The sequence below is a fragment of the Amblyomma maculatum genome, chromosome 1, assembly GCF_055883805.1.
Source record: "Amblyomma maculatum isolate TAMU_Amacu chromosome 1, ASM5588380v1, whole genome shotgun sequence".
Classification (NCBI taxonomy): domain Eukaryota; kingdom Metazoa; phylum Arthropoda; class Arachnida; order Ixodida; family Ixodidae; genus Amblyomma; species Amblyomma maculatum.
In genome coordinates this window covers 87,789,526-87,803,276 of record NC_139344.1, presented here as the reverse complement: position 1 = coordinate 87,803,276, position 13,751 = coordinate 87,789,526, and the positions used below count along the sequence as shown (strand labels likewise).

General features: G+C 45.0%; 1 protein-coding gene across 1 annotated transcript in view; it reads left to right on the top strand.

Annotated features, from left to right (window-relative positions):
- Positions 1 to 13,751, top strand: part of LOC146203097 (synaptotagmin-15-like) — a 319,979-nt gene that overhangs the window by 115,283 nt on the left and 190,945 nt on the right. The gene's annotated exons all lie outside the window — the stretch shown is intronic.

The window sequence follows — 13,751 nt, the reverse complement described above, 5'->3', positions numbered from 1 at the left end:
GAGCTGGCACGCGCGGCGGATGGAAATGAAGGGCTCGCTTCGCCCGGAATATATGTGGCAATAAAACCGCCGCGCGGCGGCGCCACGCTACTACCCGGCTCCCTCTGCCGCCCCATTCCCCGCGTCCCTGCTGCGTTATTGGAGCACAAACTAGTTATCCGGGGCTGCTCACCTACTCTCCTCATCTCGCACCCCGCTCCATGCCTTGTTTCCGCAATATGTTGGCGAAAGGAGAGAGTCCACTTATAACGATAATAAAGAGATGGCGTAAGTTCATGCTTATAATTATCTCTCGCATTTCGCCGGACCACGAAAGGGAAATAACTGGGAGAATAAGATTGGGATGGAGCGCATTTGCAAGGTACTCAAACATTATGGCTAGCACCATACCGGTATATCACTCAAGAGGAAAGTGTTGCATCCCACCGGTACTCGCCTATGGAGCTGCAACATGGAGGTTAACGAAAAGGGTTATGCTTAAGTTGAGGATAACGCAGAGGGCTATGGAACGAAGAATGGTAGGGGTAACGTTAAGAGATAGGAAGCGTGTAGAGTGGTTGAGAAAAATAACTGAAGTTACTGATATTCTAGTTAAAAGTAGGAAGAAGAAATGGTCATGGGCAGGACATGTCGCGCAAAGAGAGGGAGAGTAACCAATTCGATTTCAAGGGAAGGTAAGCGTAGCAGGCGGGAGCAGAAAATTAGGTGGGTGTATAAGGTGAAGAATTTCGCAGGGGTCAAGTGATTGCAGCTAGCACAGAACCGGGTTTTTGGCGTAAAATGGGCGAGGCCTTCGCCCTACAGTTGATATAGCCCGGCTGATGATAATGATTTCGCACAAGTGATACCAGTGATAACTTATTTTTTCTAACCGCACAACACCCGAGAAATAGCAGCACATAATGAGTATATCTCTCATCTCGTTATATCTTAATTTTCTTTAACGGATAGTCTGCATTACTTCCGTTGCTGAGAGGTGAAATCGTTTTAGGGAAGAAAACTGGGGCTGCAACGAATTTGAATCCGCGTAGACCTGGAAATATCAGGACAATCATTGTGAACTGATATGGCTGTGCCTTGCTTGCCGACTAGAAAGCGTACTTCTCGGGGGGAGGGTAAATTATATGGTCTTGTCAGCTTATTTTGAACACAGGCATGTGACATAATCTGAGATCATCATCATCATCATCATCATCATCATCATCATCAGCCTGATTAGACCCACTGCAGGGCGAAGGCCTCTCCCATACTTCTCCACTTAACCCGGTTCTGTGCTAGCTGCATCCACTTGACCCCTGCGAACTTCTTAATCTCATCCGCCCACCTAACTTTCTGCCGCCCCCTGCTACGCTTTCCTTCCCTTGAAATCCAGTTTGTTACCCTCAGCGACCATCGGTTATCCTCTCTTCGCACTACATGTCCTGCCCATGTCCATTTCTTCTTCTTAATTTCCACTAGAATGTCGGTAACTTGAGTTATTTCTCTGACCCAATCTGCACGCTTCCTATCTCTTAATGTTACCCCTACCATTTTTCGTTCCATAGCCCTCTGAGATAGTATCTGAGATAGTATAACCGTACCGTGAAATTTCCTCGTCTTGAAATCGGTTTATCTCGAGGCGTGTCTTCGCGCGCAGGACAGCAATATTGCGGCCTTTCTTAGAAGTCTTGTCGTCTACACCAGGATCTGCTTGTGAAAATGGCTCCTCGCAACTCACTTTAGTCGCTTATTATGTAAATATTCATCCCGGAAGCGACGATTGCAAGATATTTCAAGGAAAGAGCGAAGCGCGGGTGACACCGTCTCCTAAATGGGCTGATTTTGTATGGCTTCTTTGCACATTGCGCAACCATCCTATATTGCGCTTCTGTATTTGTTTTGTTCGTTGTGGAAAATCAACTTTCGTATAAACTTCTGTGTTAGGGCCACTCTGAATACACGTTTTTTTTTCTAGGCTACCGATGCGCCCCGGGCTTCGTGCTGTAAGGCGCTGCCTCTGTTTCTCTGGTTCTTTCACGCCTTTCGAGGTTTAAATATTTCAAAAGATCTTCCCAGGCGTAAAAATGTCACGGCTGAGCCTTATGCCGCTGTCTTCGTCGTGCCCTCTTTTTATTTTTACTTACCGCAGCCTGCTCCAACATGTCCTCCCTTGCGTTGTCTTAACTTGGTTTTTGAGGTTTCACATTTAGTTGCCGAGTGAAATCCATGCACAACCGTCGAATAAACCGGGTTGCTGAAGACCTCTAAGTGGAAGGAAGTAAGAAGCAAATGCGGTGCCCATTTCGTTGGGAAACTTCCGACAAAGGGGTCAGTATTGAGAACCCGCCAATAACTATGCTCTTTGCCGAAGCGCTCATTTCTCGGTGCGTGCGCTAATTTTCGTAGCAAAACAATTAACCCAGAGTATAGTCGTAGGCACTAAATCTCGTCATACTGAAAGCGCCTGGCCACTCCATTTCGTCTTGCATTGCTTGAATTGAGAAAGTTGGCTAAAATCGAAAACTTATCCTCCCTTTTGCACAAATCAATTTGTAATGCGACTGAACTCATTAAACTTTTAATATCCTTCTTCCCTGAACAGAGGAACATTTTTTGCTTGGAGCCTGTCCCGTGCCCTGGCCCAGCGCACCAGTTCCTGCATATTAACTATGCATTTATCCTTTCAATTCATCTCCACACGCCACATTTACCCATGTGAAACCTTCACCCTCCTAAGTAACAAGCTATTACAAGCAAACAAATAAGGCTGGGACCTGATAACACTGAGCTGCAAATACAATGTACCTTCGAGATCATATACTGCCAGTAATTTAGAACCTTATTTTGCGGTGCATACATTGGGAACTTACAACGTATATAGCAGTGGAAGCTTGCCGCCCGGAACCCCAGCTCGAGTGCAGGAACAATGTGGCGTTAGAAGTGTTTAGACATATTGTGCGGTTAGGTTTCACGTTAACTGCTGAACCTATTGCACATTAACGAAGATATTGCTTTTTAGAGTGGGTTCTTTTCTGCAACCATTACAGGTTAATAAAAACCAAGCTGGGGCCATTAAAACGAAGTCAGTTCGAACACCCTGAATTTCTTTGCATGCACCTGCGCGTCTATAATGGCAGACAGCGCGCGCCAGGGTTCTTCCGAAGTCGGCTCGAATTCGCGCCGCGTGTGCGTGCATATAGCGTGCGCACATTCTTTCACAGCTTTGATTTCGCGCGGCGCAAAGCTGCTGGCTCTCCGCACGAATTCTGCGCAACCATGAAAGCAGTGTGATGTAAGGCGTGTGTTAATTTCCTTTTTTAGCACGTAGGTCAAGCGCAATTGATTTTTTTTTTTTTACTGTGACGAATGCTGGGCTTTTGCGTATTTTATTTATTGATACTTCAATGGCCTCATTTAAGGGATTACATGAGGGGGTGGTTGACGAGTACATGAATCATTCGATGGATGACATGAAGGTTGATGAGTCAGACTGAAGTACGACAGTGTTTGGCAAGTCATTCCAGACCCGTGCGATGCGAACAAAAAAGATGACAGATTCGCAGATGTCCGGGCAGGTAAACGGTCTTTTCATAGTGCGTGCGGCTGGGGATATGGAGGGCGGGGCTGATGGGAAACTTGAGCAGGGGGTGATAGTAAAACTTGTGAAAAAGGCAAAGTCTAGCAATTTTGCATCTGTGTGCTAAGTTAGTAAGGTGAGAATTTCTTTTTTAGTTCACTTGCATGATAGGAATAAGCCGAGTAAATGAATCAAGGTGGTCACCGGCAGTTGCGCATGTTTGCACTGGGATTGTGGGCAGTGATCCGATTTTTGGTCGCATGGTCTTTAAAAGCAGGCCTGATTGCAAGGCCTAAACAGAGGAAGCTCATACAAACGAATGTTTCACTCTGAACATACTTCCTTCGAACGTCCACCAAATATCCTATAGTCATCATTCCTTCGAACTTCCGTTGAACCAATAATTAGCCACTGCCTGTGAACTCAGCTCAAACTGACAACATTCTGTTCACTGGGAGCTGAAAGGAAATTCACAGGAAGGTCAGAGAAAGTTTATTCACTGTGAATTCATAGTCAGTAGCCAATTCTGAGTTCAAAGGAAGTCGCTTCCTTTTGACTTTTTTGAGTTCACGTTGTACTCAAAGGATGTTCCCATTTTTATAAGGGCTTGCCGCGCATATGAATGCATGTGCTGTGGAAAATCGCGCGAGTTGACGACTTTATGAATCATGAAATGTTTTCAAGCATTCGTTCTGCGCAATCTCTCACAACACTCAGGAGTTGGGAGACCAGCCGAGATTTGCACTTGTGTGATAATAGGGGCAAAAATTACTTGCCGCTCACAGACGGCCGCGAACTAGTCGGCTCTCCCAGGAGGCACGTACTGGCCCCCTGCATGCAGGGTGCAGGTGTGCGCGATAGTTCTGAGGCATCGTTCCGAAACGCGTATGCGTTCTAATCCTCGTGAGTTCGCCTGGTCAGTTTTTTCACTACAGCACGCGTGTTGAGTTAGCATGCAAATTTATCGCTGGTGTCGCGTGTATGGCCGCTGCCCGATGCTACCGGCTACAGATGTGTTTGAAAGTGAGCGCGGGTACAAAACTTTGCTGACGTTTATCCTGATTAAACCTAGTTATATTCGAGCGTGATCTCTGTTAAGCATGGCTGCGCATCAGCCTGACGCCTGCGCCGAAGCGTTGACGCTCTCGTACCATAACGCACCTCATCCATGGCGAGACAGAACAATCAAGCACCGGCGATGCACTTGTTGAACCCCCCGCCTGGTTAGTGCACGTTAAAGAAACCCAGGTGGTCTAAATTCTCGGAGCCTTCTAACACGGCGTCGCTCAGCTGAAGTTGAAACGCGCAATTGAATGACTTTGAACACAAGTGGTTGAAATTTCTGAAGCTCTTTACTACGACGTCTGTCGGCTCAAGGTAAAATACGCGGCAGAACAACAACTTGGAGCTGCAGTGCGACTCTAAACAAGGACTAAACAAGCTCGCACTCTAAACAAGGACAGGATAGGCGAATTGCACTTAGATGCATGACCTCGGGAAGTACGAGGGATACGCGCGGTATGTTATTGCTAAGGTTAGTAGAAAATTGTGCCTTTGATTAGTTCGATTTGCCGTAAACATGTGATAAAATAGGCCTCAACGTAACTTTTCGTAGTTAATCACGCGTCTTAGTGTTCCTCAATTAAACAGAATTTTATCTTATTTAGAATTCATTTCAACAATCAAGGAACAAAATCTTAATTGATAAAGTATGCGAGTTGTATTCATGTAAGAAAAAATTTCGACAACATGTTATCGCTGCTGAAGGTGAGGAAATCGGTATGTCACGACTTCCCAGTAATGGGGGTTTTGTCTGTATTGAGCAACCGGTGTGAGTTGTGGACTAAACCAGATCACTGCCAAGTGTCGTATATACACAGTTGCACTTTCGCACACAGAGGTGCTTATTACACTTCAAGCAAAGAAAACCTACGTGATGATTTTTTTTTTCTGCTGTGTGCAGATTTGTATTAAAATAATTGCCATAACTCAGAACGGTCTGTGCTTCTGAGAGAAAGGCAGACATTACGTACGTTGTAGAGCTTAATGAAGAGACGATTATTTCACTAAAACCAACTGATCAACTTTCTATTCGATACTTTAAGTGGCAATGATGTACTGAGAAATTGAAGGACGTTATCGTCAAAGGTGACCCCTATTCTTAAATTTCATTCACGGGCAATCAGGTAAGAACGAAAGAAAGAAGACGGCTACACAGTATGAAAAACCACTGAACCAGGGTTGAGGGGAGCCTCTTCACATTCAATGAAAATATCGGGCAGACACAAGTAAGAAACTCCCAAAAGCACTTTCCCAGCATTTCAATCAGAACGACCATAAGTTTGATATATAAAAAAAGTTATTTATTCTCCAATTAGGCATTCAATCTTCAAGTGACAGAAAATATAGGGAGGATTATCTAATCCATAAATTTAAAACATTGGAACCAACAGGAATAAATATCTCGAAAGGAACATTAGAATTCCTTAAATATATTCCCACTGCGCTGTAATTAGTCGGGAAAACAATCCCGTAAAGCGTTAATTGTACAGTTTATTCACAGCACGACCTCGCGCACAGCCTCGAAACAATTAATGAAAGGGGAAGCGTCAGTTCGCTGACGAAGGATTCAACAAAAAAGTCTCATTGGAGGATTCCGTTATCGCAAAATGAAACACGAGGTTCATTGAAATTTGGCTCAAGTTGGCACATTAACACACCCGTTTCCTTCCAAACAGCTGCCGTACAGTGTTGTCGAACATTTTGGTGAAAAATGGTAACGGACTGAATATTAATCTGTATGTAAGCTCGGTAAAGGCCACACGTGGGCGCGTAAGCACGCTGGGTGTTTGATGTTCATAATAAAGCTAATATTAAAATAATTGCCGCGATCAGCGCCAAAAACGAGCCCGATTTGTATGCGAAAGTGTTGAGGCTGTCCTTTCTTTTTGCACGTCAAAGATATCCCAATAAATAAAGTTCGCTTGTGGATTCTGTGACCCGATTCTCGCTCTGAGTGCGTATATGTATAGCTTCCATCTGTCTGACACTCGGAAGCCTATAGCCTTTCTAAAGTGCCATATACGTATACGCCTACTCGAGTGGCGCCTTGCTCCACGACACTCTTCGCGTTCGGCTCTCCCGACTTGTAGGAGCCAACGCGATTTCGTAACCTTATTAGAGACCGAGCCACTGCAAGCTGGGTTGCCAGTGTACAAGTAAGCCGGTGATCTGAAAGCGCAAGAACGCACACCACTGCAGCCGGCGCGCATTCCCACCCCCTTCCCTATTAACGTAGTCAGAGGGGCTCCGAAGGAACGGCTGCGGGTCTTAAAATAAATAAGCGATGGAAATCCCCACCAGAGCATTTCGAGCGACCGCAGGGAGAGTCGGAAGGACGCTGAAGAATCGTCCCATCGTCGAGCTCCTTTTAAGTACTGCAGTATACTTGCTCTAGGAATCGCCTCGCTCTCTCGGCCCGCAAGACTCCCGCTCTCCACTTCTGTATTTCGTATGAGCAATCCATCATGGGTTAAACATAATCATCGCGCTCGGCACGTGTAGTTTGTACACCGTAGGAGTGGCAGAGGATAATTAATGGTCACGGAGTCCAAGATAAAAGCGTAAGCAAATACGGGTTCAAAAATAGGAACCTGCCTCACGTCATACACCTTGTGGAAGCAAATAAAAAAAGAAGGGAGTGCTTAGTTGGGTAAATGTGTTACTGCGACCTACTGTGTGAAAAAGTAAAGGAAAAGAAATTGAACTAAAGCATAAAAATGAGCGCAAGCGCAAAAGGCTCGAATGTGCAGGATACCTTTGAAGGGGTTTGAAGGGCGGCTCGAAGGGGTTTGTTAAGGCGCTTTGTCGCATACAAGCCTGTGAGAAAGCAAACGCACCAGTGACATGTCAGCATGATGCACCGCTTCCTTGTCAGATGGGTAAAACTCGCGTTCATCTTTGATATCTTCTTTTCAGTCATCCCTGAAGTGTATACGTTTCCTTGACTGCGCAACCGTATAGGCGCATACGCACCGAAATAGTCGGCTGTAGCTTTGTAATTACGGCGAAATTCTGTGGCCATATATAGGACATTGTACTGAACACTATAAGCTCCTGACCCTTCCTGTAATTTTTAAATTGAGATTTGAACCATAGCGGCGAACATTGGAGATATCGCTGATAAGTGAGAAAGTTGCAAGCGGCATGGCCCCAGCCTTTGTAGCGAACAGGCTGTACTTTCGACGAGATAGAACTGCTAAAACGGCGCGAATCTCATCGACTGGCACCCAAACATTATAATCTCCACCCGAATGCGAGGTAGGTTCTCTCCTGGGAGTTCTCTGTACGCGAACCTCGAGTCGCATCCTTGGGCGCCGTTGGCCGCTAGGGCTGCACGTTTGCCAGCACAGCGCCGGAGGAAATGAGTTTCACGGTCGAAGCAGCGGCTGGGTTTATGAATAAGAAAACAAGGTCGCCGCGTGGCGCTTTCGCAACGTTCGATCGAAAAGCTCGCAAGCGCGGGGGAAAAAAAAAAAAGCAACACGAGAGTTTTGCAAGTTTTAAACGCACAGGAACGGACGCTACGGCGCGGGTTCTGAGCGAGGGAACTCTGCGCTTGCGTATACGTACGTACGCTCGCAACGTAGCCTGGAATAAAGAAAAAAAAAGTAAACAAAATGCGGAAACTAGGATCTGCGTAAGAGGATTTTTGTGAACACGCGAAGCATATCTGTACGTCGCACCTGAAAGATTGCGAGCGCATGGGTGGTGGAAGCGTCCGCGCCGAGCAAGCGACCGAGTTTCCTGGAAGAAGCAGAAGAAGCCTGTACAAAAGGCAAGCGCGTAACTTCCGCACTCCCTTTCGACCCGGCGCAACGTGAAGGTGCACTTCGCGTTCGCATCCTTTCGCTCCTTTCCTCTTACTGGCTCGCCGCGTTCATGACTGTGCGATATTTTTTTAGTTCACGCTTTCTGACAAAAGCAATTGAGCGCAAGTGCAGATTTTCACCAATTACGCACCGCAAGTAACGGACGTGTGCGTGTATAGGAGGGAAGGGAGGAAAAAGGGGGGGGGGGGGGGACGTGAGGAAGATGTCCGATGAAATTAACTTTTCGTTGCTCCACTTCACTTAACGGCAGCAAAAATGTTTAATTGGTGAGAGGAAGCAAGCAAGTAGTAAGCAAAGCAACTTTACCTGTGGTGAACATACGCTGGAGAGAGCAGCAGGAAACTATTTTAGGGCAAAATAAGGAAAGTAGTTTTTTCAAACGTCACAAGGAAGACCCCAGAAAGGCTATAGTTCAAAGCAAAATACATTCGCAGCACATCAAAATGACCGCTGATACTTCCAAGCGTAATGCGAAATGACAGTATACGTTAATCCGTAACCGAAAGCCGGAGTAGGCATGACAGAGTAAGCAAAGGGAGCAGGCAATTATTTTTTAAACGGTTCACTGCCGGCCATTACACATAAGACAAATGACATGATATAGCATAATATAGTACGGAGTGGTATGGTATGGTATGGTATGGGTGTGGTATGGTATGATATGGTATGATATGATATATGATATGGCATAGTATGGTATGGTGTGGTATGGTATGGGTATGATATGATATGATATGATATGGTATGATATGATATGATATGATATGATATGATATGATATGGTATGGTATGGTATGGTATGGTATGGTATGGTATGGTATGGTATGGTATGGTATGGGTGTGGTATGGTATGATATGGTATGATATGATATATGATATGGCATAGTATGGTATGGTGCGGTATGGTATGGGTATGATATGATATGGTATGATATGATATGATATGATATGGTATGGTATGGTATGGTATGGTATGGTATGGTATGGTATGGTATGGTATGGTATGGTATGGTAGGTTATATGGGGCTGGACGTCCCATGCAGCCCCGTAGTGGAGGGCTCCGGCGATTTCGACAGCACAGGGATTCGATAACGCTATATGACATCACACAGTACACACGCACCTGGTATTTCGCCTCCATCATCCTAACCATTGCACCATCGCGCTAGGACACACGCGCGTCGAAGTTTCTTGCGCTAAACGACTAGTGTAATGACCGACGTCCATCTTGCTCATCGACTGCATGTTTATCTCTAATATCGCTGTTCTCTGTGTCACTGGGCGGCACACAACTTCGCCGTTCTTCACGTGTGCATACGCTCTCCGTCAAAGAGGGCCGCTGATTTGAGGTGGCGCCTTTTAGTCGCGGTTGCCTCCCGATTAGTGCAGGAGTTTTTCTTGTTTCTGATTAACTTATCGTCACCCTGCTTTCAGTGTGATGAATATAATGCCAAAGAAAGGTTTTTGCATCATTCTGTAGCGCGCCATTTCGAGAATTGTGCAGCCAATTCAAGTTTGATAACCTAGTTAATCCGTGGTGCACGGCACTTCTAAGTAATGCCCATTGACGTTCTATGCCGTGAGCGAGAGAATCCGCGACACGTCTAGAGAGCTTAGCTGAAGCCTGCGCTACCTGTGCGTTTATGCTACGTTTTTTTTTTTAAAAAAGGTCGCAGAGTGGCAAGATTCATTTTTGTCCATATCGTGGCTAGTACTGGAGGAACACGATTAGGCAGATATCGGCTTTCTTTTTTTTTTAGCTTAGAAATTTCTAGAGCACTTTACGTCAGTCCTTGTGCACGGTTCTGCCTCATAGCTGTAGCAAAACCGTGCTTTGGAGCCCGCCGTTGCCGTTCATGATGTGCGGGGATGTGAAAACATAAGCAGATGCAGAGACGTGGGGTTTGCGGCGTGCTCATCAGGCCTAGTTTAGGCAGCTCGATACTTGCAACTCAGCGCATAACAAACGCTGAATTGGTACCATGTGTGTAGATTCGTGAAAAGTCTGGGACGAAAATAACTATAGAGACGCGTGCCTCTCGCTGTATACTGTGAACTCCGCAAAGTGGACTGAAAGGTCAAAGGTCGGTCTGGGACCGCATTTATTCCACACACACACACACACACACACACACACACACACACACACACACACACACACACACACACACACACACACACACACACACACACACACACACACACACACACACACACACACACACACACACACACACACACACACACACACACACACACACACACACACACACACACACACACACACACACACACACACACACACACACACACACACACACACACACACACACACACACACACACACACACACACACACACACACACACACACACACACACACACACACACACACACACACACACACACACACACACACACACACACACACACACACACACACACACACACACACACACACACACACACACACACACACACACACACACACACACACACACACACACACACACACACACACACACACACACACACACACACACACACACACACACACACACACACACACACACACACACACACACACACACACACACACACACACACACACACACACACACACACACACACACACACACACACACACACACACACACACACACACACACACACACACACACACACACACACACACACACACACACACACACACACACACACACACACACACACACACACACACACACACACACACACACACACACACACACACACACACACACACACACACACACACACACACACACACACACACACACACACACACACACACACACACACACACACACACACACACACACACACACACACACACACACACACACACACACACACACACACACACACACACACACACACACACACACACACACACACACACACACACACACACACACACACACACACACACACACACACACACACACACACACACACACACACACACACACACACACACACACACACACACACACACACACACACACACACACACACACACACACACACACACACACACACACACACACACACACACACACACACACACACACACACACACACACACACACACACACGGTTGAGGAGGGGAGACTTTTTTAAAGCAGAAACCTACGCCACGTACAGATCGTGCAGAAGTTTCATCTTTAAAGCCGAATGCATCCTTAAGCTGCAGTGGCGCCAGACGGCGCCACTGCAACATCTACTAGTCGACTTTTCAATGCTTTCTTGCAATAGTGAGACATAGTACCGATGCTTTTGTGCGCCTATTCAGTAAAAGTGGTGATTTTTTCCCTCTGCCGACGTATGTGGACCTCCACCCATGATAGAAAGCGTTTTATTCGACATTATTCGGGTTTTCGCCGTTGTACTAAGGTGAATAACTCAAGTTACCGACATTCTAATGGAAATTAAGAAGAAGAAATGGACATGGGCAGGACATGTAGTGCGAAGAGAGGATAACCGATGGTCGCTTAGGGTAACAAACTGGATTCCAAGGGAAGGAAAGCGTAGCAGGGGGAGGCAGAAAGTTAGGTGAGCGGATGAGATTAGGAAGTTCGCAGGGGTCAAGTGGATGCAGCTAACACAGAACCGGGTTAAGTGGAGAAATATGGGAGAGGCCTTCGCCCTGCAGTGGGTATAATCAGGCTGATGATGATGATGATGACTAGGGTGAAAGCGATCTTATTTCGCTGGCGTCTGCTACAGCTCATGCGGGACGAGTTATCGCGCACTGCAAATCGTTACGGCACATTCATTTGTACGGGACGGGTATTTTTCAGAGCCCTGCAGAGCCCGCTTTATTACAGAGCCAACTCAACTGTCAGCAGCAGACTGTTAGCAGAGCGGCCAGGCATCGTGCGCAGGCACGGGTTCTCGCATCTCTCCAACCACGCCGCAGTAACTTTCCTTATATATATATATATATATATATATATATATATATATATATATATATATATATATATATATATATATATATATATACAGCTGTGATGTATGGTCTGGTTTGGCATGAGAGGCAGCGGAAAGAGTGCTGAAGATTTGCTATGTCGTTTACTTGGCTCAATCAGCCGCTTTTGCACCTTAAAAGTTACGCGTCAATTATGTACATACAACTATATATATATGTATGTATGTATGTATATATATATATGTATGTATGTATGTATATATATATATATATATATATATATATATATATATATATATATATATATATATATATATATATATATATATATATATATATATATATATATATATATATATATAATTTCTCAGCTTAATTCCAAACATCAACGTTTACGCGCAAGATGCTGTAAAGTTATTTGCTATATCACAGCTATATATATATTGACATCACAGCTATATATATTGACAAAGTGGCCATGAAAAAAAGAAATCCTACGCTTTGAAACGAATCATCCAGCGATATTCTGTGGCGTCACCATTACTCTCTGTTCACAGCAACAATATCTGTTATAAATCATCGCTGTAAGCCAGGTGCTAAAATTTTTTCATCTTCTCATATGCATAACATATATGCCAAAAATACATACATGAGGAGGGCAGAGCAGTTTTGTTTAGGTACTTCACAAGGCTTCTCCACTGCTATTTTATTTTATTTGAGTGCATGGGACAAAAGCCATCAACAATGAGTTGTTTTGTGAAATTATTGACTACACAAACAGTCCTAAGAGCATCCATCTGCTCATCTTCAGGTGCTTTGAATCTTGACATTGCGCTGGTAAATAATGCATTTTGTGAAAAAGTGCATGCGGGTAGTTAAGCAGTGATTTCAGCTGCACCAATTTGACAGTGGTCAGAGCACCCAAGTTAGCAGGTTTGCTTGACCAGTAGCATATACTGAGTACAAGCTGTCTGCTTGAATTTAGGCTGAAGCAGGTTGTAAACACATTCTCAAGGTCAGCCACAAACTGGTATCACTTGAAGGGTACAAAAGGCCTCTTTTGTCCTTAAAATTAGTAAAGTTAGCCAAGTTTAATACATATGACTTATCTTTTTCTTTGAAAAAAAAAATATTAAAGCTTTTATCACAGTTAGTTTGAGGTAGGATTTGAGGTAGGATAGAGAGACCACAATTGTATACAGCTGCCAGCCAACTGGCTCACCCCAGGCAATTTTTAATTTCGAAGTTAAGTAATTAGTAATTATTTTTTCTAATTGACTAACTATCGCCTCTAGACAATAACTGGGTTTGCAGAATTTGAGAGCGCCTT